Raw genomic sequence first — 27,408 nt, forward strand, 5'->3', positions numbered from 1 at the left:
GCAGCAGCAAGCCGAAAAGTGCAGGCATGTAAGGGATCTAGAGGTTGACAACATGTCTTCTTAACGGGAGTCCAGGAGCTCATCTCCACAAATGGACTTTTCAGGATCCTTGGGTGGCTCCGTAGTTTGAAACCAATTCTGGTTATCGCTTCTCGGCCTTTTGGCTAAGATCAAGTGTAGTATCTGTTCTTATCAGTTTAATATCTGATACGTCCCCTATCTGGGGACCATATATTAAATGGATTTTTAGAACAGGGAGATGGAAAAAGAGCTTGCTCTGTCCACTCCACGCATTGACCTGGTATTGCAGTATCTCCAGGACCGGTGCACCCCTTCTTTAATGCAGTTTCTAAAATCAGAAAGAATTGAATTCAATGTTTTTTGTTCATTTTGCTTGTTTGTCGGATTTTGGGATGGACTCTTTGGCTTTGCTTTTCTTCTCCTCATTGGATTTTTCATGTTCAAAGTTGCAGAAGCCAGATTACAAGCTCATTTTGGTTCAACTTCAGCAACTGTGCATTGCATTGCCATGTAATGTGATGCAATGCTATCTTTCTAGCTCTCCCTTTTTACTTCCTTTTGGATAAACAGACATATTAGGCAAGCATTTTGGAGCTTTCACCTAAATAACTACAGGTGGTGAGATAAGCTGCACAATATAATTGACCTTTCAGTATATTGTTGCACACACACCATCTATTTAGCAAATGCCCTTGTTATCAACAGCAGCCTTTTAAACTCACCTGAGCTAACAGGTATGTGCGCTGGTTACTCTGCTGCACTTAAAATTTCTTTTTTGGTTTGCTACAATGCCTTTTCTGAAACGTTGTCTCCTTCTGCTGGAACACTGACTTCTTTCATTTAATGCCTGCAGACTATAAAAGAGAACCCAACCCAAAAAGTTTGGTTGATTAGTCTGTGGCATTCTGTTAAACTGTTGCTTATGGCGGTCTCTGTGAGCTTCTCAGCGACATTCAGCCAGCCAGGTATCCTGCCTGCAGTAGATGGAATGTGGCAATGGAACGCTGGCTGCGCGTGTCATAATAGGCTCTGAGCCTTTATATACCTGTGCACAGCAGCAGCCACCTTCAGTCTGCTGCTGGACAGCCAGCAGCAGCAGCAGCAGGAGAGGTATGTAATCAGGAGCCCTCCTGCTAAGGGTAGACAGCTGCTCGTTCCACCCCACCCCCCGCCTTAATTGGTTCTCCTCCCTTCCAACGGTGTTGAGGCGGGTGGGAACAGCAGGGGGTGAAGGTGCTGTGTTTAAAGAGGTGGAGTTATGCAGATCTAAAACGCGTGGATTGCAGCAGCAGCAAGCCGAAAAGTGCAGGCATGTAAGGGATCTAGAGGTTGACAACATGTCTTCTTAACGGGAGTCCAGGAGCTCATCTCCACAAATGGACTTTTCAGGATCCTTGGGTGGCTCCGTAGTTTGAAACCAATTCTGGTTATCGCTTCTCGGCCTTTTGGCTAAGATCAAGTGTAGTATCTGTTCTTATCAGTTTAATATCTGATACGTCCCCTATCTGGGGACCATATATTAAATGGATTTTTAGAACAGGGAGATAGAAAAAGAGCTTGCTCTGTCCACTCCACGCATTGACCTGGTATTGCAGTATCTCCAGGACCGGTGCACCCCTTCTTTAATGCAGTTTCTAAAATCAGAAAGAATTGAATTCAATGTTTTTGGTTCATTTTGCTTGTTTGTCGGATTTTGGGATGGACTCTTTGGCTTTGCTTTTCTTCTCCTCATTGGATTTTTCATGTTCAAAGTTGCAGAAGCCAGATTACAAGCTCATTTTGGTTCAACTTCAGCAACTGTGCATTGCATTGCCATGTAATGTGATGCAATGCTATCTTTCTAGCTCTCCCTTTTTACTTCCTTTTGGATAAACAGACATATTAGGCAAGCATTTTGGAGCTTTCACCTAAATAACTACAGGTGGTGAGATAAGCTGCACAATATAATTGACCTTTCAGTATATTGTTGCACACACACCATCTATTTAGCAAATGCCCTTGTTATCAACAGCAGCCTTTTAAACTCACCTGAGCTAACAGGTATGTGCGCTGGTTACTCTGCTGCGCTTAAAATTTCTTTTTTGGTTTGCTACAATGCCTTTTCTGAAACGTTGTCTCCTTCTGCTGGAACACTGACTTCTTTCATTTAATGCCTGCAGACTATAAAAGAGAACCCAACCCAAAAAGTTTGGTTGATTAGTCTGTGGCATTCTGTTAAACTGTTGCTTATGGCGGTCTCTGTGAGCTTCTCAGCGACATTCAGCCAGCCAGGTATCCTGCCTGCAGTAGATGGTATGTGGCAATGGAACGCTGGCTGCGCGTGTCATAATAGGCTCTGAGCCTTTATATACCTGTGCACAGCAGCAGCCACCTTCAGTCTGCTGCTGGACAGCCAGCAGCAGCAGCAGCAGGAGAGGTATGTAATCAGGAGCCCTCCTGCTAAGGGTAGACAGCTGCTCGTTCCACCCCACCCCCCGCCTTAATTGGTTCTCCTCCCTTCCAACGGTGTTGAGGCGGGTGGGAACAGCAGGGGGTGAAGGTGCTGTGTTTAAAGAGGTGGAGTTATGCAGATCTAAAACGCGTGGATTGCAGCAGCAGCAAGCCGAAAAGTGCAGGCATGTAAGGGATCTAGAGGTTGACAACATGTCTTCTTAACGGGAGTCCAGGAGCTCATCTCCACAAATGGACTTTTCAGGATCCTTGGGTGGCTCCGTAGTTTGAAACCAATTCTGGTTATCGCTTCTCGGCCTTTTGGCTAAGATCAAGTGTAGTATCTGTTCTTATCAGTTTAATATCTGATACGTCACCTATCTGGGGACCATATATTAAATGGATTTTTAGAACAGGGAGATGGAAAAAGAGCTTGCTCTGTCCACTCCACGCATTGACCTGGTATTGCAGTATCTCCAGGACCGGTGCACCCCTTCTTTAATGCAGTTTCTAAAATCAGAAAGAATTGAATTCAATGTTTTTTGTTCATTTTGCTTGTTTGTCGGATTTTGGGATGGACTCTTTGGCTTTGCTTTTCTTCTCCTCATTGGATTTTTCATGTTCAAAGTTGCAGAAGCCAGATTACAAGCTCATTTTGGTTCAACTTCAGCAACTGTGCATTGCATTGCCATGTAATGTGATGCAATGCTATCTTTCTAGCTCTCCCTTTTTACTTCCTTTTGGATAAACAGACATATTAGGCAAGCATTTTGGAGCTTTCACCTAAATAACTACAGGTGGTGAGATAAGCTGCACAATATAATTGACCTTTCAGTATATTGTTGCACACACACCATCTATTTAGCAAATGCCCTTGTTATCAACAGCAGCCTTTTAAACTCACCTGAGCTAACAGGTATGTGCGCTGGTTACTCTGCTGCGCTTAAAATTTCTTTTTTGGTTTGCTACAATGCCTTTTCTGAAACGTTGTCTCCTTCTGCTGGAACACTGACTTCTTTCATTTAATGCCTGCAGACTATAAAAGAGAACCCAACCCAAAAAGTTTGGTTGATTAGTCTGTGGCATTCTGTTAAACTGTTGCTTATGGCGGTCTCTGTGAGCTTCTCAGCGACATTCAGCCAGCCAGGTATCCTGCCTGCAGTAGATGGAATGTGGCAATGGAACGCTGGCTGCGCGTGTCATAATAGGCTCTGAGCCTTTATATACCTGTGCACAGCAGCAGCCACCTTCAGTCTGCTGCTGGACAGCCAGCAGCAGCAGCAGCAGGAGAGGTATGTAATCAGGAGCCCTCCTGCTAAGGGTAGACAGCTGCTCGTTCCACCCCACCCCCCGCCTTAATTGGTTCTCCTCCCTTCCAACGGTGTTGAGGCGGGTGGGAACAGCAGGGGGTGAAGGTGCTGTGTTTAAAGAGGTGGAGTTATGCAGATCTAAAACGCGTGGATTGCAGCAGCAGCAAGCCGAAAAGTGCAGGCATGTAAGGGATCTAGAGGTTGACAACATGTCTTCTTAACGGGAGTCCAGGAGCTCATCTCCACAAATGGACTTTTCAGGATCCTTGGGTGGCTCCGTAGTTTGAAACCAATTCTGGTTATCGCTTCTCGGCCTTTTGGCTAAGATCAATCGCTTCTCGGCCTTTTGGCTAAGATCAAGTGTAGTATCTTTTGAAAAGGCAGTTTTGTCCTTGGGCTGCCCTAGTAAATTGATGCATATTACACACTGGTTTGGTGCACTTGTTAGTACGCCAGGTGGCTCATAGAGTTATCTGATGGAAAACATGGCCCTCCAGGATCGAAGTCACTAGGCTGGGTAAGTGTGAGGGCTTTGGAGCAATGTGCCCCAGGAGTAGGCGCCCTGGTGGGAGTCCAAGCTTACTGGGACTGGGAACCCCAGAAAGACTTGGCTTCGTAGCACGCCGCACCTTTGCCAATCATACTTTCTGAGCAACCCCCCCTATTCCTGGCCTCCGGGCTAGGAAGGGGAATTTTTATAAACCCGGTCGGAGGTCCGGTCAGCTTTGGGCTGAGAAACCAACACAGACTCCAGCTCCACTAGGGTGGCAGCCTAGATGGAAGCTGGGAGCACGAAAACGGCTCTTCTCCGGCTTCGGCTAGGGAGAGCATCGGAGATCCCTGACCCTCGCTGTGGCCTTCTGGCTCGGAGGGATGGGGATGGTTTATTGGGGACCCTCTCCTCCGGGAAGGGTCCACATGAATCCTCGCCTTGTGCGCTGTTTTGGTGTGACTTCGGTCACATTTTTCAGTGCCTTGGATGCAGCTTCAATCAAAAAATCAAAAAATCTGTTCTTATCAGTTTAATATCTGATACGTCCCCTATCTGGGGTCCATATATTAAATGGATTTTTAGAACAGGGAGATGGAAAAAGAGCTTGCTCTGTCCACTCCACGCATTGACCTGGTATTGCAGTATCTCCAGGACCGGTGCACCCCTTCTTTAATGCAGTTTCTAAAATCAGAAAGAATTGAATTCAATGTTTTTTGTTCATTTTGCTTGTTTGTCGGATTTTGGGATGGACTCTTTGGCTTTGCTTTTCTTCTCCTCATTGGATTTTTCATGTTCAAAGTTGCAGAAGCCAGATTACAAGCTCATTTTGGTTCAACTTCAGCAACTGTGCATTGCATTGCCATGTAATGTGATGCAATGCTATCTTTCTAGCTCTCCCTTTTTACTTCCTTTTGGATAAACAGACATATTAGGCAAGCATTTTGGAGCTTTCACCTAAATAACTACAGGTGGTGAGATAAGCTGCACAATATAATTGACCTTTCAGTATATTGTTGCACACACACCATCTATTTAGCAAATGCCCTTGTTATCAACAGCAGCCTTTTAAACTCACCTGAGCTAACAGGTATGTGCGCTGGTTACTCTGCTGCGCTTAAAATTTCTTTTTTGGTTTGCTACAATGCCTTTTCTGAAACGTTGTCTCCTTCTGCTGGAACACTGACTTCTTTCATTTAATGCCTGCAGACTATAAAAGAGAACCCAACCCAAAAAGTTTGGTTGATTAGTCTGTGGCATTCTGTTAAACTGTTGCTTATTGCGGTCTCTGTGAGCTTCTCAGCGACATTCAGCCAGCCAGGTATCCTGCCTGCAGTAGATGGAATGTCGCAATGGAACGCTGGCTGCGCGTGTCATAATAGGCTCTGAGCCTTTATATACCTGTGCACAGCAGCAGCCACCTTCAGTCTGCTGCTGGACAGCCAGCAGCAGCAGCAGCAGGAGAGGTATGTAATCAGGAGCCCTCCTGCTAAGGGTAGACAGCTGCTCGTTCCACCCCACCCCCCGCCTTAATTCGTTCTCCTCCCTTCCAACGGTGTTGAGGCGGGTGGGAACAGCAGGGGGTGAAGGTGCTGTGTTTAAAGAGGTGGAGTTATGCAGATCTAAAACGCGTGGATTGCAGCAGCAGCAAGCCGAAAAGTGCAGGCATGTAAGGGATCTAGAGGTTGACAACATGTCTTCTTAACGGGAGTCCAGGAGCTCATCTCCACAAATGGACTTTTCAGGATCCTTGGGTGGCTCCGTAGTTTGAAACCAATTCTGGTTATCGCTTCTCGGCCTTTTGGCTAAGATCAAGTGTAGTATCTGTTCTTATCAGTTTAATATCTGATACATCCCCTATCTGGGGACCATATATTAAATGGATTTTTAGAACAGGGAGATGGAAAAAGAGCTTGCTCTGTCCACTCCACGCATTGACCTGGTATTGCAGTATCTCCAGGACCGGTGCACCCCTTCTTTAATGCAGTTTCTAAAATCAGAAAGAATTGAATTCAATGTTTTTTGTTCATTTTGCTTGTTTGTCGGATTTTGGGATGGACTCTTTGGCTTTGCTTTTCTTCTCCTCATTGGATTTTTCATGTTCAAAGTTGCAGAAGCCAGATTACAAGCTCATTTTTTTTCAACTTCAGCAACTGTGCATTGCATTGCCATGTAATGTGATGCAATGCTATCTTTCTAGCTCTCCCTTTTTACTTCCTTTTTGATAAACAGACATATTAGGCAAGCATTTTGGAGCTTTCACCTAAATAACTACAGGTGGTGAGATAAGCTGCACAATATAATTGACCTTTCAGTATATTGTTGCACACACACCATCTATTTAGCAAATGCCCTTGTTATCAACAGCAGCCTTTTAAACTCACCTGAGCTAACAGGTATGTGCGCTGGTTACTCTGCTGCGCTTAAAATTTCTTTTTTGGTTTGCTACAATGCCTTTTCTGAAACGTTGTCTCCTTCTGCTGGAACACTGACTTCTTTCATTTAATGCCTGCAGACTATAAAAGAGAACCCAACCCAAAAAGTTTGGTTGATTAGTCTGTGGCATTCTGTTAAACTGTTGCTTATGGCGGTCTCTGTGAGCTTCTCAGCGACATTCAGCCAGCCAGGTATCCTGCCTGCAGTAGATGGAATGTGGCAATGGAACGCTGGCTGCGCGTGTCATAATAGGCTCTGAGCCTTTATATACCTGTGCACAGCAGCAGCCACCTTCAGTCTGCTGCTGGACAGCCAGCAGCAGCAGCAGCAGGAGAGGTATGTAATCAGGAGCCCTCCTGCTAAGGGTAGACAGCTGCTCGTTCCACCCCACCCCCCGCCTTAATTGGTTCTCCTCCCTTCCAACGGTGTTGAAGCGGGTGGGAACAGCAGGGGGTGAAGGTGCTGTGTTTAAAGAGGTGGAGTTATGCAGATCTAAAACGCGTGGATTGCAGCAGCAGCAAGCCGAAAAGTGCAGGCATGTAAGGGATCTAGAGGTTGACAACATGTCTTCTTAACGGGAGTCCAGGAGCTCATCTCCACAAATGGACTTTTCAGGATCCTTGGGTGGCTCCGTAGTTTGAAACCAATTCTGGTTATCGCTTCTCGGCCTTTTGGCTCAGATGTGTAATGGGTCTAGTCATTTGGCTGTCTGTGCGTTAACTCTTGGCCCTGTGGCATCGCCATTTTATGGCTTAAGCCACTTGCTGCTATAAGGAGTTGGCCAGTAGACACGACTAGCGATAATGGGACGCATTCGATACGCTGGGCCCGGTGAGGCTCGAGTGAAGTTTGGAATCCAGATTGATGTGGAAGAAGGCAAAGACGGAATCTTTACCCTCAGCTTCGTGGTGAAGGAGATTTTGTTTGGACTCCTTGAAGTGAAGAAGGAAGAAATCTTGTGCCTCCAGCAATTCAAAAGCAAGTATAATCTTGTATTTACTTCTATGGCTGTTTGCAACAATTTCTATGATTGTTTGAAAAAGAATCTGGACAATCAATATTTGGATGGGCTGACTTTTGTCATCTTGTATTGCTCCAAAGAGGTACCTCTGACTGTTTTCATGTACAACCCACATGTGGACTTGGCTTTGATTTATGCCTTTCTAAATAGGCACTGCTATATTACCAAGGTGGCAGTAAAAGTCATGAATGAGGAGGAACTATGGACCGGTAAATATCGTTTCATGGTCAAGTTCCGGGAAAGTCCTGATGAACCAGGGGGTATACATTATCCTCCATCAAATTTTTCCATTGGGAGTGAGCAGGGTTACCTGTTCTTCCCCAATGCGCCCAGGTTTTGTCGTCATTGTAGGAGGTATGGCCATACTCAGGAAGCATGCGACATCAGACAGATTATTTGCAGGAAGTGCAATGAGGTGGGTCATTCTTCCAATAATTGCAAAAATGAAATAGTCTGTAACCTCTGCGGAGAGAAGGGGCATGCCTTCAGAGACTGTATATTCCATCCTGGTTCATATGCGGGGGCAGCGGGAAGGGGAAGGAGAAGAAATGAATCTCCTGCACCCACAGCTACAACTCCGACTGCTCCAACTCCGACTGCTCCGATATCTACTCTGGCTTTCCTGGATGAGGAGGAGGCTCGGGTTGCTTTTCCAGAACTGGTTCGTGTGAATGTAAGAGGAAATATGGAGCTGGCACCTGAGCCACCGGTGCAGAGGGCCGCGTCTGTGGCTTCAGATGTCAGTGAGTCTGAGACGATAACTGATGATCGTATAGGCATGGAAGTGGCCCCGGTGGAGGATCTGGAGGCTGAAATTCCAGACATGATGGTTACATTGCAGGGGGAAGAGGAGTCTGATCTGACCAGAACACCGCATGTGGCCTGGAGCGATGTCGTTTCTGACCTTGAGGAGGAGGGAGGTCAGGGGGACTTTGACCCCCAGCGGCGGGATTATAGTTCAGATGAAGATGGAGGCGCTTCAGTGAAGAAAAAGAAGAAAACTGAGCCATCCTTTTCCCCTTTAAGTGACTGCAGTGTGAGTCCAGCCCGGGTGTACCCTACTGCATCCGATCCCCAAGATGTATCTTTTTTGGGGGAAGGCACAAACTACGATATCTGCACGTCCAGCGTCCTACCCCCAGAAGGGTTAGGATGATGTACAGGTGGGCATGTTGTCGTGACCTGCCACATCAAATTAATAGATGGGTGCCCAAGTTGCTCTCAGCATCTTGTCGCTAAATGTTCGGCTGATTAAATCTGAGTCGAGAAGAGTGGCAATTTTGGACTACTTGAGCAACTTGGATGCGGACGTATACTGTGTCCAGGAGTGTGGGATCTCCGATCCCTTAAGTGAAAATGCATGGCCTTTAGGTCAAAGTGTGTGGTCTGGTTCTGTATGTAATAAAAATTGTGGGGTAGGTGTTTTGGTGAAGGGTTATAGTGTTAAGATAGAAAGTTACATGGTGGTGGAGGCGGGGAGGTGTGTAATATGTGAGTTAAATTGTAGGGGGTGGAGGGTTAGGGTGGTAAATATGTATGCACCAATAGATAAAGGGGAGAGGCTGGAAATTTTTGAGAAATTATGTTTTTTTTTATCTGGCAAAATGCCAATAATTTTTGTTGGAGATTTCAATTGTGTGACGGAGGGGGATAAGATGGATGTTACAGGTAAAAGACTCAAGAGTCTTGTGGCGGATTTTTCCTTACAGGATGCTGCGGAAGTTTTTTTAGGTAATCCACCTCCTGCGACCTATAAGGCCGACAGGGGAGGCATAGAGTCTAGAATAGACCGTATCTTCTTTTCTTCACAAAATGTTATTTGTAGGAATTTCCAGCAGGAAGATGTTCCCTTCTCTGACCATGTGTGTTTGAGGGCACGTCTAGAAGGTAAGATTTCCTTTGTATATGGTGGTGGCGTGTGGAAACTTAATGTGCGTTTGCTGGAAGATAATAGGATCATGCGTGATTTTAGGCGAATGTATGTTAGGTGGAGGGATAAAAAAAGTGATTTCAGGAATGTGCTTGAGTGGTGGGACTGGATGAAGAGTGAGATTGTTTTTTTCTTTAGAAAAAGGGGCAGGAGGAAAGCAGCAATGAATAGAGCAAAATGTAATGATTTAAGCTCTAGACTGGAGTGGCTGAGGATGTTAAGGATGATTGGAGTGGATGTGGATGTTTTGATGTGTCAAGTGAAAGAAGAGATTAAGAAATATATTGAGGGTAAAGGGAAAGAAATTATTTACCGTTCTAAGATTGAACATTTGGAGAAAAATGAGAAATGCACAAGGTTTTTTTTCAAAAAAGTTTTTGGGAAGAAAGTAGATATGGATGAGGTGGTGAATGGTGATGGGGTGTGTGTGAGTGGGAAGGATGTGATGCAGGAGGTGGTGTTGTTTTATAAGGAGTTGTATGGGGAAAAATGGGTTGATGATAGGATGTTGACTGATGCTTTGGGGTGTTTAGAAGGTTGTTTGGGTGAGGATGAACGTGAAATATTGGATGATGTAATTGTGTTGGATGAAGTTAAAAAAGTGGTGATGTCTGCGAGTAAGAATAAAACACCTGGGAAGGATGGACTGCCCGTGGAGTTATATGTTAAGGAATGGGACACGATGGGAAATGACTTATTGGAGGTGTGCCAGTATATGTTCACAGAGAATATGTTGAGTGAATCTATGAGAGATGGGGTGGTGGTTTTGGTTCATAAGAAAGGTGATAAAAAGGATTTGGGGAATTGGAGGCCAATCACCCTTTTGAATGCAGACTATAAGGTGTTTAGTAAATTGTTGGCTAGCCGGATGCGGGAAGTGATTGGCGGTGTGGTGGATGAAGACCAAGTGTGTGCAGTGCCTGGGAGAAGTATGACTGAAAATTTGGTGTTGTTGCGTGATGTGATTGGGGATTGTATGAGTCGTAAGCAGAAATGTTTGTTGTTTTCGGTTGATTTTGAAAAAGCTTTTGACCGTGTGTCACATAGCTTTATGTTTAAGGTTTTGTCTAAGATGGGTTATTCCAGGAATTTTGTAAACTGTGTTAGGAGTTTGTATTGTAATGTTTCAAGTGAATTTTTGGTGAATGGGTGGTTGAGTGAGAAAGTGAGAATTAAATCAGGAGTGCGTCAGGGGTGCCCTATGTCCCCTTTTTTGTTTATTAGTGTGATTGAAGTGTTGATGTGTATGGTTAGGAAGGATAAGGTTATGAGAGGTGTGATGATTCCTGGGAGTAATGGAAAGGATGTGAGAATTCTAGGTTACATGGATGATGTAGTGATTGTGAGTGGGAATATGGCTGCGATGAGTAGGGCAAGGCTGATATTAAGTTTGTTTTGTAGTGTCTCAGCTTTTAAGGTCAATTGGACTAAGAGTTCCTTTAAATGTTTTGGTGAGAGGAATGTACGGATGGATGGTGTGAGGTGTGAGGATGGTGCAATAAAGGTGCTTGGGATTAAGTTTAATGATGATTTGAAAGGAAATGAGAGTTGGGAAGATTGTGGGGTGAGAGTGGTGCGCAAGTTGATTTTTTGGCGAATGAGAGAATTAACTCTGACTGGGAAAGTTCTGATTATTAAGGCGGTTATTTTGCCTATTTTGTTGTTTGTTGCGAATGTATATCCTGCTGCTTTTAAGAAAATTAGGAAAACTGAGAAATTCATCTTTAATTTTCTTTGGGGAAGTCGCATGGAGAAATTGAAACGGGAATATGTCTATAAGTTATGTGTAAATGGTGGTTTGGATTTTCCAAATATTGATTTCTTTTTAGGGATTAGTTACGTGAAAATGGTGGTGGTGGTTCTAGGGAAAAGTAATAAGTGTGCTTATATGATGAAGTATTCGGCTGGATGGATGCTTTATGGCTTAAAGTGGGTCAAAAGGGATGCTAGAGTGCCTGTTGCTTTTAAGTGTCCTGTATGGTATGGTTGTGTTGAGAAATTTGTAAGGAAGTATGATTTGTTGTCCGTTAACATGAGTGATTTTAGGCAAAAGAAGAAAGTCATTAGGATGGTGCGTGAGCGTGAGGTGGTATGTAATATCAATGGGTTGAGAGGGGAGGAAGTAACCGAGATGTGGAGAAAATTAAGTATAGATGGTGTGACTAACAGACAGAGAGATATCGCTTGGATGATATTGCATGACATTTTGCCTGTTAGAGATGTGCAAAAGAAGAGGGATTTAGTTAAATCTGAGGTATGCCCGAGGGATGGATGTGGTTTGAGAGAGCATGTTAGACATATGGTATGGGATTGCGATTTTGCATATGATGTATGGAAGGGTATAGGGGGACTTTGCAAGGAATTGGTGGGTGTAAAGTATGTTAATTGGAAACTTGCTATGTTTGGGATGGGTGCATGTAGTAGAATTAAGGATAGGATTTTATGGTTGTTGGTGGTGTGTGTAATTGAAAGTTTGTGGGATGCGAGGAATTTGTTAGTTTTTAAAAGGAAGAAAATGTCAGTTAATGAATGTTTGAGATTGATTCTGTCACGTATGTATGTAATATACCTCTGGGATCAGGAACGTGGAAGTATTATAGATGCTGAAGGGATCTGGAAGTTTAAAAAGTGGAGGTTTTTGGTAAAGTTTAATTAGTAGTGTATAATGTACCTGATGATAAGGTTTGGTTTTATTTTTGATTATATACCAAGTGTGATGAAAGGCTAAGTGTCAATGAAAGGCTTTTGTAAGTCGATTTGATTGAGCTTATGCTCCGGCCTATCTGATTTGGTTAAAAAGAAAAAAAAAAAAAAAAAAAAAAAATCTGTTCTTATCAGTTTAATATCTGATACGTCCCCTATCTGGGGACCATATATTAAATGGATTTTTAGAACAGGGAGATGGAAAAAGAGCTTGCTCTGTCCACTCCACGCATTGACCTGGTATTGCAGTATCTCCAGGACCGGTGCACCCCTTCTTTAATGCAGTTTCTAAAATCAGAAAGAATTGAATTCAATGTTTTTTGTTCATTTTGCTTGTTTGTCGGATTTTGGGATGGACTCTTTGGCTTTGCTTTTCTTCTCCTCATTGGATTTTTCATGTTCAAAGTTGCAGAAGCCAGATTACAAGCTCATTTTGGTTCAACTTCAGCAACTGTGCATTGCATTGCCATGTAATGTGATGCAATGCTATCTTTCTAGCTCTCCCTTTTTACTTCCTTTTGGATAAACAGACATATTAGGCAAGCATTTTGGAGCTTTCACCTAAATAACTACAGGTGGTGAGATAAGCTGCACAATATAATTGACCTTTCAGTATATTGTTGCACACACACCATCTATTTAGCAAATGCCCTTGTTATCAACAGCAGCCTTTTAAACTCACCTGAGCTAACAGGTATGTGCGCTGGTTACTCTGCTGCGCTTAAAATTTCTTTTTTGGTTTGCTACAATGCCTTTTCTGAAACGTTGTCTCCTTCTGCTGGAACACTGACTTCTTTCATTTAATGCCTGCAGACTATAAAAGAGAACCCAACCCAAAAAGTTTGGTTGATTAGTCTGTGGCATTCTGTTAAACTGTTGCTTATGGCGGTCTCTGTGAGCTTCTCAGCGACATTCAGCCAGCCAGGTATCCTGCCTGCAGTAGATGGAATGTGGCAATGGAACGCTGGCTGCGCGTGTCATAATAGGCTCTGAGCCTTTATATACCTGTGCACAGCAGCAGCCACCTTCAGTCTGCTGCTGGACAGCCAGCAGCAGCAGCAGCAGGAGAGGTATGTAATCAGGAGCCCTCCTGCTAAGGGTAGACAGCTGCTCGTTCCACCCCACCCCCCGCCTTAATTGGTTCTCCTCCCTTCCAACGGTGTTGAGGCGGGTGGGAACAGCAGGGGGTGAAGGTGCTGTGTTTAAAGAGGTGGAGTTATGCAGATCTAAAACGCGTGGATTGCAGCAGCAGCAAGCCGAAAAGTGCAGGCATGTAAGGGATCTAGAGGTTGACAACATGTCTTCTTAACGGGAGTCCAGGAGCTCATCTCCACAAATGGACTTTTCAGGATCCTTGGGTGGCTCCGTAGTTTGAAACCAATTCTGGTTATCGCTTCTCGGCCTTTTGGCTAAGATCAAGTGTAGTATCTGTTCTTATCAGTTTAATATCTGATACGTCCCCTATCTGGGGACCATATATTAAATGGATTTTTAGAACAGGGAGATGGAAAAAGAGCTTGCTCTGTCCACTCCACGCATTGACCTGGTATTGCAGTATCTCCAGGACCGGTGCACCCCTTCTTTAATGCAGTTTCTAAAATCAGAAAGAATTGAATTCATTGTTTTTTGTTCATTTTGCTTGTTTGTCGGATTTTGGGATGGACTCTTTGGCTTTGCTTTTCTTCTCCTCATTGGATTTTTCATGTTCAAAGTTGCAGAAGCCAGAATCCAAGCACATTTTGGTTCAACTTCAGCAACTGTGCATTGCATTGCCATGTAATGTGATGCAATGCTATCTTTCTAGCTCTCCCTTTTTACTTCCTTTTGGATAAACAGACATATTAGGCAAGCATTTTGGAGCTTTCACCTAAATAACTACAGGTGGTGAGATAAGCTGCACAATATAATTGACCTTTCAGTATATTGTTGCACACACACCATCTATTTAGCAAATGCCCTTGTTATCAACAGCAGCCTTTTAAACTCACCTGAGCTAACAGGTATGTGCGCTGGTTACTCTGCTGCGCTTAAAATTTCTTTTTTGGTTTGCTACAATGCCTTTTCTGAAACGTTGTCTCCCTCTGCTGGAACACTGACTTCTTTCATTTAATGCCTGCAGACTATAAAAGAGAACCCAACCCAAAAAGTTTGGTTGATTAGTCTGTGGCATTCTGTTAAACTGTTGCTTATGGCGGTCTCTGTGAGCTTCTCAGCGACATTCAGCCAGCCAGGTATCCTGCCTGCAGTAGATGGAATGTGGCAATGGAACGCTGGCTGCGCGTGTCATAATAGGCTCTGAGCCTTTATATACCTGTGCACAGCAGCAGCCACCTTCAGTCTGCTGCTGGACAGCCAGCAGCAGCAGCAGCAGGAGAGGTATGTAATCAGGAGCCCTCCTGCTAAGGGTAGACAGCTGCTCGTTCCACCCCACCCCCCGCCTTAATTGGTTCTCCTCCCTTCCAACGGTGTTGAGGCGGGTGGGAACAGCAGGGGGTGAAGGTGCTGTGTTTAAAGAGGTGGAGTTATGCAGATCTAAAACGCGTGGATTGCAGCAGCAGCAAGCCGAAAAGTGCAGGCATGTAAGGGATCTAGAGGTTGACAACATGTCTTCTTAACGGGAGTCCAGGAGCTCATCTCCACAAATGGACTTTTCAGGATCCTTGGGTGGCTCCGTAGTTTGAAACCAATTCTGGTTATCGCTTCTCGGCCTTTTGGCTAAGATCAAGTGTAGTATCTTTCGAAAAGGCGGTTTTGGATGTTGGCCGCCCTAGTAGATTGATACATTATGCACACTGGGGTTTAGGCGCTTGTTAGTACGCCAGCTGGCTAATATAGTCATCTGTTGGAAAGCATGGCCCCCCAGGATCGACGCCATTGGGCCGGGGAAGATCGAAAGCCCGAAGTGTGAAGTGCCCCAGGAGTGGTGACCCTGGGGTGCCTTAACTCACTGGGATTGGGAACCCCACTTGAGTTTATGGCACATTTGCACAAGCACTTCAAATTTTCTTTCTTCGCACACACCCTTATTCCGGGCCTTCTGGCCTTAGGATGGGGAATTTTTCAATTCCCGGTCGAAGGTCCGGGCAGTATTATACTGTGAAACCTTCACTATTTATTTAATTTCTTTGTCACTGTGTGTCCACTTATTCACGTGTGTCACGTCCTACTAGGATTTTGTCGGGATGCGGTTCCCTTACGGGTTCCTCTCTTGGCAGGTCTAGGGGGGGAGTGTGTGGCCATCAGGTTCCGCTCCCCCCTGAACCCCCCTGGCTCTCCTCTTTTGGGAGGAGAGCGTTGTTGGCTCCCCTCTTCCGGGAGCGGAGCACAGTCTTTGGCTCCCAGTGCCTTGCTCGGGTGAGAACTCGGGCAGGTGCTGGGGGTAAGATTGGGTCGCCTCTGGCTTCGGCTGGAGGTGGCTTTTTGTCCCTGTTCCTCGCTGTGGCCTTTTGGCTCGGAGGGACGGGGAATGGTTTGGGGGACCCTTCTCCTTTTGGAGAGGGTTTCAAGAAGACCAGCATCCTAGTGCACTTTTTTTGTGGCACTTGTCACTTTTTTAAGCGCACTCGGGTTTTGTACACGAATTCGGGCTTTCAAAGAAAAAAAAAAAATCTGTTCTTATCAGTTTAATATCTGATACGTCCCCTATCTGGGGACCATATATTAAATGGATTTTTAGAACAGGGAGATGGAAAAAGAGCTTGCTCTGTCCACTCCACGCATTGACCTGGTATTGCAGTATCTCCAGGACCGGTGCACCCCTTCTTTAATGCAGTTTCTAAAATCAGAAAGAATTGAATTCAATGTTTTTTGTTCATTTTGCTTGTTTGTCGGATTTTGGGATGGACTCTTTGGCTTTGCTTTTCTTCTCCTCATTGGATTTTTCATGTTCAAAGTTGCAGAAGCCAGATTACAAGCTCATTTTGGTTCAACTTCAGCAACTGTGCATTGCATTGCCATGTAATGTGATGCAATGCTATCTTTCTAGCTCTCCCTTTTTACTTCCTTTTGGATAAACAGACATATTAGGCAAGCATTTTGGAGCTTTCACCTAAATAACTACAGGTGGTGAGATAAGCTGCACAATATAATTGACCTTTCAGTATATTGTTGCACACACACCATCTATTTAGCAAATACCCTTGTTATCAACAGCAGCCTTTTAAACTCACCTGAGCTAACAGGTATGTGCGCTGGTTACTCTGCTGCGCTTAAAATTTCTTTTTTGGTTTGCTACAATGCCTTTTCTGAAACGTTGTCTCCTTCTGCTGGAACACTGACTTCTTTCATTTAATGCCTGCAGACTATAAAAGAGAACCCAACCCAAAAAGTTTGGTTGATTAGTCTGTGGCATTCTGTTAAACTGTTGCTTATGGCGGTCTCTGTGAGCTTCTCAGCGACATTCAGCCAGCCAGGTATCCTGCCTGCAGTAGATGGAATGTGGCAATGGAACGCTGGCTGCGCGAGTCATAATAGGCTCTGAGCCTTTATATACCTGTGCACAGCAGCAGCCACCTTCAGTCTGCTGCTGGACAGCCAGCAGCAGCAGCAGCAGGAGAGGTATGTAATCAGGAGCCCTCCTGCTAAGGGTAGACAGCTGCTCGTTCCACCCCACCCCCCGCCTTAATTCGTTCTCCTCCCTTCCAACGGTGTTGAGGCGGGTGGGAACAGCAGGGGGTGAAGGTGCTGTGTTTAAAGAGGTGGAGTTATGCAGATCTAAAACGCGTGGATTGCAGCAGCAGCAAGCCGAAAAGTGCAGGCATGTAAGGGATCTAGAGGTTGACAACATGTCTTCTTAACGGGAGTCCAGGAGCTCATCTCCACAAATGGACTTTTCAGGATCCTTGGGTGGCTCCGTAGTTTGAAACCAATTCTGGTTATCGCTTCTCGGCCTTTTGGCTAAGATCAAGTGTAGTATCTGTTCTTATCAGTTTAATATCTGATACGTCCCCTATCTGGGGACCATATATTAAATGGATTTTTAGAACAGGGAGATGGAAAAAGAGCTTGCTCTGTCCACTCCACGCATTGACCTGGTATTGCAGTATCTCCAGGACCGGTGCACCCCTTCTTTAATGCAGTTTCTAAAATCAGAAAGAATTGAATTCAATGTTTTTTGTTCATTTTGCTTGTTTGTCGGATTTTGGGATGGACTCTTTGGCTTTGCTTTTCTTCTCCTCATTGGATTTTTCATGTTCAAAGTTGCAGAAGCCAGATTACAAGCTCATTTTGGTTCAACTTCAGCAATTGTGCATTGCATTGCCATGTAATGTGATGCAATGCTATCTTTCTAGCTCTCCCTTTTTACTTCCTTTTGGATAAACAGACATATTAGGCAAGCATTTTGGAGCTTTCACCTAAATAACTACAGGTGGTGAGATAAGCTGCACAATATAATTGACCTTTCAGTATATTGTTGCACACACACCATCTATTTAGCAAATGCCCTTGTTATCAACAGCAGCCTTTTAAACTCACCTGAGCTAACAGGTATGTGCGCTGGTTACTCTGCTGCGCTTAAAATTTCTTTTTTGGTTTGCTACAATGCCTTTTCTGAAACGTTGTCTCCTTCTGCTGGAACACTGACTTCTTTCATTTAATGCCTGCAGACTATAAAAGAGAACCCAACCCAAAAAGTTTGGTTGATTAGTCTGTGGCATTCTGTTAAACTGTTGCTTATGGCGGTCTCTGTGAGCTTCTCAGCGACATTCAGCCAGCCAGGTATCCTGCCTGCAGTAGATGGAATGTGGCAATGGAACGCTGGCTGCGCGTGTCATAATAGGCTCTGAGCCTTTATATACCTGTGCACAGCAGCAGCCACCTTCAGTCTGCTGCTGGACAGCCAGCAGCAGCAGCAGGAGAGGTATGTAATCAGGAGCCCTCCTGCTAAGGGTAGACAGCTGCTCGTTCCACCCCACCCCCCGCCTTAATTGGTTCTCCTCCCTTCCAACGGTGTTGAGGCGGGTGGGAACAGCAGGGGGTGAAGGTGCTGTGTTTAAAGAGGTGGAGTTATGCAGATCTAAAACGCGTGGATTGCAGCAGCAGCAAGCCGAAAAGTGCAGGCATGTAAGGGATCTAGAGGTTGACAACATGTCTTCTTAACGGGAGTCCAGGAGCTCATCTCCACAAATGGACTTTTCAGGATCCTTGGGTGGCTCCGTAGTTTGAAACCAATTCTGGTTATCGCTTCTCGGCCTTTTGGCTAAGATCAAGTGTAGTATCTGTTCTTATCAGTTTAATATCTGATACGTCCCCTATCTGGGGACCATATATTAAATGGATTTTTAGAACAGGGAGATGGAAAAAGAGCTTGCTCTGTCCACTCCACGCATTGACCTGGTATTGCAGTATCTCCAGGACCGGTGCACCCCTTCTTTAATGCAGTTTCTAAAATCAGAAAGAATTGAATTCAATGTTTTTTGTTCATTTTGCTTGTTTGTCGGATTTTGGGATGGACTCTTTGGCTTTGCTTTTCTTCTCCTCATTGGATTTTTCATGTTCAAAGTTGCAGAAGCCAGATTACAAGCTCATTTTGGTTCAACTTCAGCAACTGTGCATTGCATTGCCATGTAATGTGATGCAATGCTATCTTTCTAGCTCTCCCTTTTTACTTCCTTTTGGATAAACAGACATATTAGGCAAGCATTTTGGAGCTTTCACCTAAATAACTACAGGTGGTGAGATAAGCTGCACAATATAATTGACCTTTCAGTATATTGTTGCACACACACCATCTATTTAGCAAATGCCCTTGTTATCAACAGCAGCCTTTTAAACTCACCTGAGCTAACAGGTATGTGCGCTGGTTACTCTGCTGCGCTTAAAATTTCTTTTTTGGTTTGCTACAATGCCTTTTCTGAAACGTTGTCTCCTTCTGCTGGAACACTGACTTCTTTCATTTAATGCCTGCAGACTATAAAAGAGAACCCAACCCAAAAAGTTTGGTTGATTAGTCTGTGGCATTCTGTTAAACTGTTGCTTATGGCGGTCTCTGTGAGCTTCTCAGCGACATTCAGCCAGCCAGGTATCCTGCCTGCAGTAGATGGAATGTGGCAATGGAACGCTGGCTGCGCGTGTCATAATAGGCTCTGAGCCTTTATATACCTGTGCACAGCAGCAGCCACCTTCAGTCTGCTGCTGGACAGCCAGCAGCAGCAGCAGCAGGAGAGGTATGTAATCAGGAGCCCTCCTGCTAAGGGTAGACAGCTGCTCGTTCCACCCCACCCCCCGCCTTAATTGGTTCTCCTCCCTTCCAACGGTGTTGAGGCGGGTGGGAACAGCAGGGGGTGAAGGTGCTGTGTTTAAAGAGGTGGAGTTATGCAGATCTAAAACGCGTGGATTGCAGCAGCAGCAAGCCGAAAAGTGCAGGCATGTAAGGGATCTAGAGGTTGACAACATGTCTTCTTAACGGGAGTCCAGGAGCTCATCTCCACAAATGGACTTTTCAGGATCCTTGGGTGGCTCCGTAGTTTGAAACCAATTCTGGTTATCGCTTCTCGGCCTTTTGGCTAAGATCAAGTGTAGTATCTGTTCTTATCAGTTTAATATCTGATACGTCCCCTATCTGGGGACCATATATTAAATGGATTTTTAGAACAGGGAGATGGAAAAAGAGCTTGCTCTGTCCACTCCACGCATTGACCTGGTATTGCAGTATCTCCAGGACCGGTGCACCCCTTCTTTAATGCAGTTTCTAAAATCAGAAAGAATTGAATTCAATGTTTTTTGTTCATTTTGCTTGTTTGTCGGATTTTGGGATGGACTCTTTGGCTTTGCTTTTCTTCTCCTCATTGGATTTTTCATGTTCAAAGTTGCAGAAGCCAGATTACAAGCTCATTTTGGTTCAACTTCAGCAACTGTGCATTGCATTGCCATGTAATGTGATGCAATGCTATCTTTCTAGCTCTCCCTTTTTACTTCCTTTTGGATAAACAGACATATTAGGCAAGCATTTTGAAGCTTTCACCTAAATAACTACAGGTGGTGAGATAAGCTGCACAATATAATTGACCTTTCAGTATATTGTTGCACACACACCATCTATTTAGCAAATGCCCTTGTTATCAACAGCAGCCTTTTAAACTCACCTGAGCTAACAGGTATGTGCGCTGGTTACTCTGCTGCGCTTAAAATTTCTTTTTTGGTTTGCTACAATGCCTTTTCTGAAACGTTGTCTCCTTCTGCTGGAACACTGACTTCTTTCATTTAATGCCTGCAGACTATAAAAGAGAACCCAACCCAAAAAGTTTGGTTGATTAGTCTGTGGCATTCTGTTAAACTGTTGCTTATGGCGGTCTCTGTGAGCTTCTCAGCGACATTCAGCCAGCCAGGTATCCTGCCTGCAGTAGATGGAATGTGGCAATGGAACGCTGGCTGCGCGTGTCATAATAGGCTCTGAGCCTTTATATACCTGTGCACAGCAGCAGCCACCTTCAGTCTGCTGCTGGACAGCCAGCAGCAGCAGCAGCAGGAGAGGTATGTAATCAGGAGCCCTCCTGCTAAGGGTAGACAGCTGCTCGTTCCACCCCACCCCCCGCCTTAATTGGTTCTCCTCCCTTCCAACGGTGTTGAGGCGGGTGGGAACAGCAGGGGGTGAAGGTGCTGTGTTTAAAGAGGTGGAGTTATGCAGATCTAAAACGCGTGGATTGCAGCAGCAGCAAGCCGAAAAGTGCAGGCATGTAAGGGATCTAGAGGTTGACAACATGTCTTCTTAACGGGAGTCCAGGAGCTCATCTCCACAAATGGACTTTTCAGGATCCTTGGGTGGCTCCGTAGTTTGAAACCAATTCTGGTTATCGCTTCTCGGCCTTTTGGCTAAGATCAAGTGTAGTATCTGTTCTTATCAGTTTAATATCTGATACGTCCCCTATCTGGGGACCATATATTAAATGGATTTTTAGAACAGGGAGATGGAAAAAGAGCTTGCTCTGTCCACTCCACGCATTGACCTGGTATTGCAGTATCTCCAGGACCGGTGCACCCCTTCTTTAATGCAGTTTCTAAAATCAGAAAGAATTGAATTCAATGTTTTTTGTTCATTTTGCTTGTTTGTCGGATTTTGGGATGGACTCTTTGGCTTTGCTTTTCTTCTCCTCATTGGATTTTTCATGTTCAAAGTTGCAGAAGCCAGATTACAAGCTCATTTTGGTTCAACTTCAGCAACTGTGCATTGCATTGCCATGTAATGTGATGCAATGCTATCTTTCTAGCTCTCCCTTTTTACTTCCTTTTGGATAAACAGACATATTAGGCAAGCATTTTGAAGCTTTCACCTAAATAACTACAGGTGGTGAGATAAGCTGCACAATATAATTGACCTTTCAGTATATTGTTGCACACACACCATCTATTTAGCAAATGCCCTTGTTATCAACAGCAGCCTTTTAAACTCACCTGAGCTAACAGGTATGTGCGCTGGTTACTCTGCTGCGCTTAAAATTTCTTTTTTGGTTTGCTACAATGCCTTTTCTGAAACGTTGTCTCCTTCTGCTGGAACACTGACTTCTTTCATTTAATGCCTGCAGACTATAAAAGAGAACCCAACCCAAAAAGTTTGGTTGATTAGTCTGTGGCATTCTGTTAAACTGTTGCTTATGGCGGTCTCTGTGAGCTTCTCAGCGACATTCAGCCAGCCAGGTATCCTGCCTGCAGTAGATGGAATGTGGCAATGGAACGCTGGCTGCGCGTGTCATAATAGGCTCTGAGCCTTTATATACCTGTGCACAGCAGCAGCCACCTTCAGTCTGCTGCTGGACAGCCAGCAGCAGCAGCAGCAGGAGAGGTATGTAATCAGGAGCCCTCCTGCTAAGGGTAGACAGCTGCTCGTTCCACCCCACCCCCCGCCTTAATTGGTTCTCCTCCCTTCCAACGGTGTTGAGGCGGGTGGGAACAGCAGGGGGTGAAGGTGCTGTGTTTAAAGAGGTGGAGTTATGCAGATCTAAAACGCGTGGATTGCAGCAGCAGCAAGCCGAAAAGTGCAGGCATGTAAGGGATCTAGAGGTTGACAACATGTCTTCTTAACGGGAGTCCAGGAGCTCATCTCCACAAATGGACTTTTCAGGATCCTTGGGTGGCTCCGTAGTTTGAAACCAATTCTGGTTATCGCTTCTCGGCCTTTTGGCTAAGATCAAGTGTAGTATCTGTTCTTTTAAGAACACAAGAGCTACGATCTACACTTGACGAGAGCGATCGAACTCGGAAGGAGAAGAGCTTCGGAGCCCAGCTGACATCGGAGAAGGAAGGCGGATATCGGTGGGAGGAAGAAGCTCTAAAGAATCCAGAAGAAGACGAAGACTCGGAGAAGAATCGGGCTGTCCTGTGGAATCTTCGAGGAAGAAAATCATCGAGACAAAGACCTTTCGGGGAATTTGTCCAGAACACGACGGGAGAAGAATCTGCATAGCTCCACCCATTCCGGGAAGAGTTCCAGATCCAGCTCCAAGAAGTAACTGCAGGAGGAAAGCCATGGCAAGCGCTGCGAGGAAGGCCGAAAAGAAGAGCCTGGAGCAGGGGACAGCCAGGAGGGCCCAGCCAGGAGCCGATTCTGACCCCAAGGACTCTGCCTCCACGACTGGCCAGCAGAAGGGACCCCAGAAGCCCCGCCACGGTGGCCCTGAAGCTGAAGGAAGTGGATGGGAGGGTGCCGGACATGTCCTCGGACGTGTTCTGCCAGAAGATGCTGCTGGATCGAGGCTTCTCCAGGTCGGACACCCTCAGCATCCAGACCTTCTTGACGGGGATCTTCTTCATCACCTTCGCCACTGTGAACACCTGCAGGAGGTTCTGGGAAATGGTAAGCGCAAAAGGACCGGATAATTCTTTCTCTGCCTTTACAGGTAGCTGCCCTATCCAGAGGGACGAAAGGAGGATCACGGTCTCCATGCGCAACCCGCACACCCCAGGCCAAGACATCTGTACCTTCCTGAGACGCTTCTGTTTGGTTGTGAAGGAACCCTCTCACATCCTGAATGGACTCGGCTTCTGGACAGGTAAGTGGTCGGTGACCGTTAGACTTCACAGGGACCTGGCGTACTCAGACGGACTTCGGCACCTGCCCCCGACATTCTCCCTGGGCAACTCCTACGGCCTCATCTATTACCCGGACATGCCGCGGAACTGCAGGAGATGCGGCAAGAACGGCCACGAGATGAAGGACTGCAAGGAGGATGCCTGCAGGATTTGTCGAGTGACGGGACACAGCTCGAAGGACTGCCCGAAGAAGACGTCCTGCAACCTGTGTGGGCTGGCGGCTCATCTGTACAAGGATTGCCCCAAGCGTGAGAGATCCTGGGCATCGGTGGTTGCGACGACCCCAGCTACGGAGGACAAGGCCCCGACGACCAGGCCTGTGAAGGTCAAGGACGCGACGACCAAGGCCCCAGCGGCCAAGGCCGAGACGACCAAGGCCAATGCGGTCAAGGAGTCGGTGGCCAAAGCCCCAGCGACGGTCCCAGCAGCTCCGAAGCAGAAGAAAAAGTCAAAGGAGGGTAAGAGTTCTGTCACCCCTCTCTCGATCCCTCCCCCTGCCACCCCCGTCCAATCCCCCCCCACCCCGGCCACCCCTGCTGAGGATTCCACTTCCTCTTCCTCCTTCCCCTACTCCTCAGCAGGTGTCCTTTCCCCTGCCCCGGCAGCCACTCTCCCTCCCCAGACCATGGTAGCGGTGGAATTAACCTTTCCTCCACCCGCCGCTATCTATTCCGAGGAGGATTTTCCTCTTCTTGTCTCCCCAGTTCCAACCCGGGGAAAGAGGAAGGTGGAGGACAGCCCTGCTACTGAATCCTCCAAAAAGAAGATTCTGGATTTCGTAGGCGAAAAGGAGGATACCCTCCCTGAGCCAGAAGAGATGGAGCACATGGTTGAGACCCTGGTGGCCGAGCCAGAAGAGGAGGAACTGGTGGTCGCCGAGATCGAGGCCGCGCTGCTTGACCAGATGGAGGAAGAGGGCCTGCTGGTGATCCCGTCACCAGCAGTCAACACCGACGAGGGACCACCCGACCGGAGTGGTAACTAAGGTGTATTGCCTGCGCTAACTTTTTCTTTTTTCCCTACATGATGGCTAATATTAACTTATTTTCCATTAATGTCAGGAGCATCAAGGACAAGTTCAGACGTCAGACTATTTATGCCTTCCTTACTTCCCAGTTGTGTGATGTTTATATGTTGCAGGAATGTTCCCTTCCCTCCTCTAGGTCCTTCAAACATCTGGCCAGGGAGTGGTCCCACGGTCCATCCTACTGGTCCGGTGGGGGTGACTGCAAGTCTGCGGGGGTCGCAATTCTGATCAGGGGGGGCGCATTCACGCTTGAGTCCGTCCAGGAGCTCATCTGCGGCAGGGCTCTTGTTGTAGATGGCAACTGGGCGGGAGAACCTGTCAGGTTCATCAACGTGTATGCGTCCCCACTGAAGAATGAGCGTTTGGAGCTTTTCCAGACCCTGCGGCTTCAGCTTGCCACCACCAGGACCTTAGTGATGGCCGGGGATTTCAACTGCCCCATCGAGGAGGATGGTCGTAGTTCTGGCACATCTGCCAAGTTGGACATCACGTCCAAGCTGCTCATCGAGATGGTAACCGAGGCCTCTCTTCAGGACGTGGTGGGCTCCATGGGGAGAGGCTCCACGAACTATTCGTGGAGCCGACCCGATGGCTCACTCCGCTCCAGGATTGACTTTGTGTTCACCTCTCGGGCAGTCAGGCAGAGTAGGCACTCGATGGTCTCCTGCTTCTTCTCCGACCACAGAGCCATTCACTTACAAGGTGTCCTCGGCGACGGTTTTCCGTCCGGGCCCGGCTCCTGGAAGCTGAATTGTGCTCTGCTGGCTCAGGATGAAGTCGTGGAGGAGCTGAGAGCAGCCTACGCAATGTGGCAGTCCTACAAGGGTAGCTTCCAAACAGTCTCTGATTGGTGGGAATATGTTAAACTTGAGTTTCGCTGTTTCTTTCAGGCCAAGGGTCGACAACAGGCGTGTGAGAAGAGGAGGGACTTCAGAGGGCTGCAGCGCGAGCTGCGGTCGCTGCAGGACCTTCTTCACTGCGGCTGGGACGTGAGGGAGGAGCTGGAGGAGACCAAGAAGAGCCTGAAAAGGCACTTTGAGGAGGAGTCCAAGCGAATCGTCTTCCGTTCCAAAGTGGAGAATCTGGAGAAGGGTGAGAAATGTAACTCATTCTTTTTCAGGAAACTTCATGCCGGTCACACGCCCCTGAACGAGCTGCGAGACGAGAGCGGAAACATGCGACGTGGGAAGGAGGACGTGATGAGGGTCGTCAGCGACTTCTACAGCGAACTCTACTCCCACAAGACTACCGACCCCGACGCTGCTGATAAGTTCCTGTCAGGTATCACTAACCATCTTGATCCTGCAGGCACGGCAGCCTTGGACAAACCTCTGATGGTGGGCGAATTGCTCTCTGCCGCTAAATCCTTTAGGACCGGCAGGACCCCGGGCAGTGATGGTCTTCCAGCGGAGCTCTATGTAGCGCTGGGAGACCTCATCTGTCCGGACCTGTTGGACCTGTACGAGGAGATGGTGGTGGAGGGTAGAATGCCTCCATCTTTGAGGGAAGGAATGGTCACGATCCTGTACAAGCGGAAGGGAGAGAGGTGCGACCTGAGGAATTGGCGTCCCATCACTCTGCTCAACGTGGACTACAAGATCCTGGCCAAGACGATGGCGACACGACTTAAGACGGTGATCGGACGGATCATCCACCCGGACCAAACCTGCGGCATCCCTGGACGTCGCATCGCAGACAGCCTCGCTCTCGTGCGGGACACGGTCGAGTACATCAAGGTCCGCCGCGCACACGCGGCCCTGGTCTCCTTGGATCAGGAGAAGGCCTTCGACCGGGTTTCCCACGAGTTCATGGGCCGAGCTCTGCACCGGTTAGGTTTGGGTAACATGTTTTGTTTGTATGTCCGTCTGATGTATTTTGATATCCACAGCTCGGTGTTGGTGAACGGCTGGAAGACTGACCCCTTCCCTGTCCTCTCTGGGGTCAGACAAGGCTGCCCTCTATCACCTCTTCTTTTTGTTTGTGTTATAGAACTCTTCGCAGAGGCTATCCGGCAGAATGGAGAGATCAGAGGGATCACCGCACCGGGTCCGGGACGACACGAGGTCAAGTGCTCGCTCTACATGGACGACGTCACCGTCTTCTGCGCTGATCGTGGTTCAGTCGACGCCCTCGTCCAGACGTGTGAGAGGTTCGGCCGGGCTTCAGGGGCCAAAGTCAACTGCAGGAAGTCGGAAGCCATGCTCTTCGGGGATTGGCAGCCGGCCTCCTCCGCCCCCTTCCCCTTCAACATTCAACCGGATTTCCTCAAGGTGCTGGGAGTCTGGTTCGGGAAGGAAGGAGCGGCCCTCAAGTCCTGGCAAGAACGTTTGGCCAAGGTGAAGCAACGGATCGGACTCTGGAGCCTCAGACACCTCACTTGTGAGGGTAAGGCAATCGTCCTGCGTAATGAGGTCCTGCCCGTCTTGCAGTACACGGCGCAGGCCTGGCCCCCACACGTCACTGTGTGCAGGGCCATTACCAGGACAGTGTTTCACTTTGTCTGGGGATCCAAGATGGACAGAGTCAGGCGGGCCGTCATGTACAAGGAGCCTCGCAAGGATGGGAAGGGCGTTCCAGATATTCCCACCCTCCTGCGATCCTCTTTTGTGTGTGATTGTGTCTGCCGGACTTTGCAAGTCAAGAATGGCTCCGCGGGCAGGTCCATGTCTCGCTTCTTCCTGCTTCCTCTTTGGAGGCGACTCGGCTGGGACAAGTGGGACAGCTCCTTCCCCTACAACTGGACGACGCCATGGTTCTACGGAGACGTCGTTCGATTTGTGGGGGAGCATCAACTGGAGGGACTCAAGCCCGACTTGTGGAAGCCCAAAACTATCCACAAGCTAATCAGAGCCAAGGATGACGTGGAGAACATCACAGGACTTCACCAGGACACGCTGGAGACTGTGTGGACAAATGTGTCGTCTGACAGGCTGACCAACGGGCACAAGGACTTGTCGTGGATGGCGATTCAGGGCGGACTGCCCGCCCAGTCATTCATGCATGCCCGGAACCTGT

General features: G+C 47.0%; 11 non-coding genes and 4 pseudogenes across 11 annotated transcripts; all 15 read left to right on the forward strand.

The window, feature by feature from the left end:
- The first annotated feature begins 144 nt into the window (after nt 1–144).
- On the forward strand, nt 145–335 carry LOC141178340 (U2 spliceosomal RNA). The gene has a single exon (XR_012254635.1). It is a non-coding gene; the product is annotated as a U2 spliceosomal RNA (small nuclear RNA).
- A 1,115-nt stretch (nt 336–1,450) lies between these two features.
- Nucleotides 1,451–1,641, forward strand: LOC141177460 (U2 spliceosomal RNA). Its single transcript, XR_012254052.1, has one exon. It is a non-coding gene; the product is annotated as a U2 spliceosomal RNA (small nuclear RNA).
- A 1,115-nt stretch (nt 1,642–2,756) lies between these two features.
- On the forward strand, nt 2,757–2,947 carry LOC141177585 (U2 spliceosomal RNA). The gene has a single exon (XR_012254167.1). It is a non-coding gene; the product is annotated as a U2 spliceosomal RNA (small nuclear RNA).
- A 1,144-nt stretch (nt 2,948–4,091) lies between these two features.
- LOC141178070 (U2 spliceosomal RNA) lies at nt 4,092–4,207 on the forward strand (annotated as a pseudogene).
- A 514-nt stretch (nt 4,208–4,721) lies between these two features.
- Nucleotides 4,722–4,921, forward strand: LOC141177787 (U2 spliceosomal RNA). Its single transcript, XR_012254338.1, has one exon. It is a non-coding gene; the product is annotated as a U2 spliceosomal RNA (small nuclear RNA).
- A 1,115-nt stretch (nt 4,922–6,036) lies between these two features.
- LOC141177466 (U2 spliceosomal RNA) lies at nt 6,037–6,227 on the forward strand. Its single transcript, XR_012254058.1, has one exon. It is a non-coding gene; the product is annotated as a U2 spliceosomal RNA (small nuclear RNA).
- Nucleotides 6,228–12,419: 6,192 nt separating this feature from the next.
- On the forward strand, nt 12,420–12,615 carry LOC141177881 (U2 spliceosomal RNA). Its single transcript, XR_012254408.1, has one exon. It is a non-coding gene; the product is annotated as a U2 spliceosomal RNA (small nuclear RNA).
- Nucleotides 12,616–13,730: 1,115 nt separating this feature from the next.
- On the forward strand, nt 13,731–13,921 carry LOC141178342 (U2 spliceosomal RNA). The gene has a single exon (XR_012254636.1). It is a non-coding gene; the product is annotated as a U2 spliceosomal RNA (small nuclear RNA).
- A 1,115-nt stretch (nt 13,922–15,036) lies between these two features.
- Nucleotides 15,037–15,128, forward strand: LOC141178120 (U2 spliceosomal RNA; annotated as a pseudogene).
- A 794-nt stretch (nt 15,129–15,922) lies between these two features.
- On the forward strand, nt 15,923–16,102 carry LOC141177924 (U2 spliceosomal RNA; annotated as a pseudogene).
- Nucleotides 16,103–17,217: 1,115 nt separating this feature from the next.
- On the forward strand, nt 17,218–17,408 carry LOC141178343 (U2 spliceosomal RNA). The gene has a single exon (XR_012254637.1). It is a non-coding gene; the product is annotated as a U2 spliceosomal RNA (small nuclear RNA).
- A 1,112-nt stretch (nt 17,409–18,520) lies between these two features.
- LOC141178344 (U2 spliceosomal RNA) lies at nt 18,521–18,711 on the forward strand. The gene has a single exon (XR_012254638.1). It is a non-coding gene; the product is annotated as a U2 spliceosomal RNA (small nuclear RNA).
- Nucleotides 18,712–19,826: 1,115 nt separating this feature from the next.
- On the forward strand, nt 19,827–20,017 carry LOC141178345 (U2 spliceosomal RNA). The gene has a single exon (XR_012254639.1). It is a non-coding gene; the product is annotated as a U2 spliceosomal RNA (small nuclear RNA).
- A 1,115-nt stretch (nt 20,018–21,132) lies between these two features.
- On the forward strand, nt 21,133–21,323 carry LOC141178346 (U2 spliceosomal RNA). Its single transcript, XR_012254640.1, has one exon. It is a non-coding gene; the product is annotated as a U2 spliceosomal RNA (small nuclear RNA).
- Nucleotides 21,324–22,438: 1,115 nt separating this feature from the next.
- On the forward strand, nt 22,439–22,516 carry LOC141178026 (U2 spliceosomal RNA; annotated as a pseudogene).
- The last annotated feature ends 4,892 nt before the right edge of the window (nt 22,517–27,408 follow it).

This window comes from Phyllobates terribilis, unplaced genomic scaffold (assembly GCF_046119375.1).
Source record: "Phyllobates terribilis strain yellow unplaced genomic scaffold, ASM4611937v1 Scaffold_27__1_contigs__length_16484149, whole genome shotgun sequence".
Classification (NCBI taxonomy): domain Eukaryota; kingdom Metazoa; phylum Chordata; class Amphibia; order Anura; family Dendrobatidae; genus Phyllobates; species Phyllobates terribilis.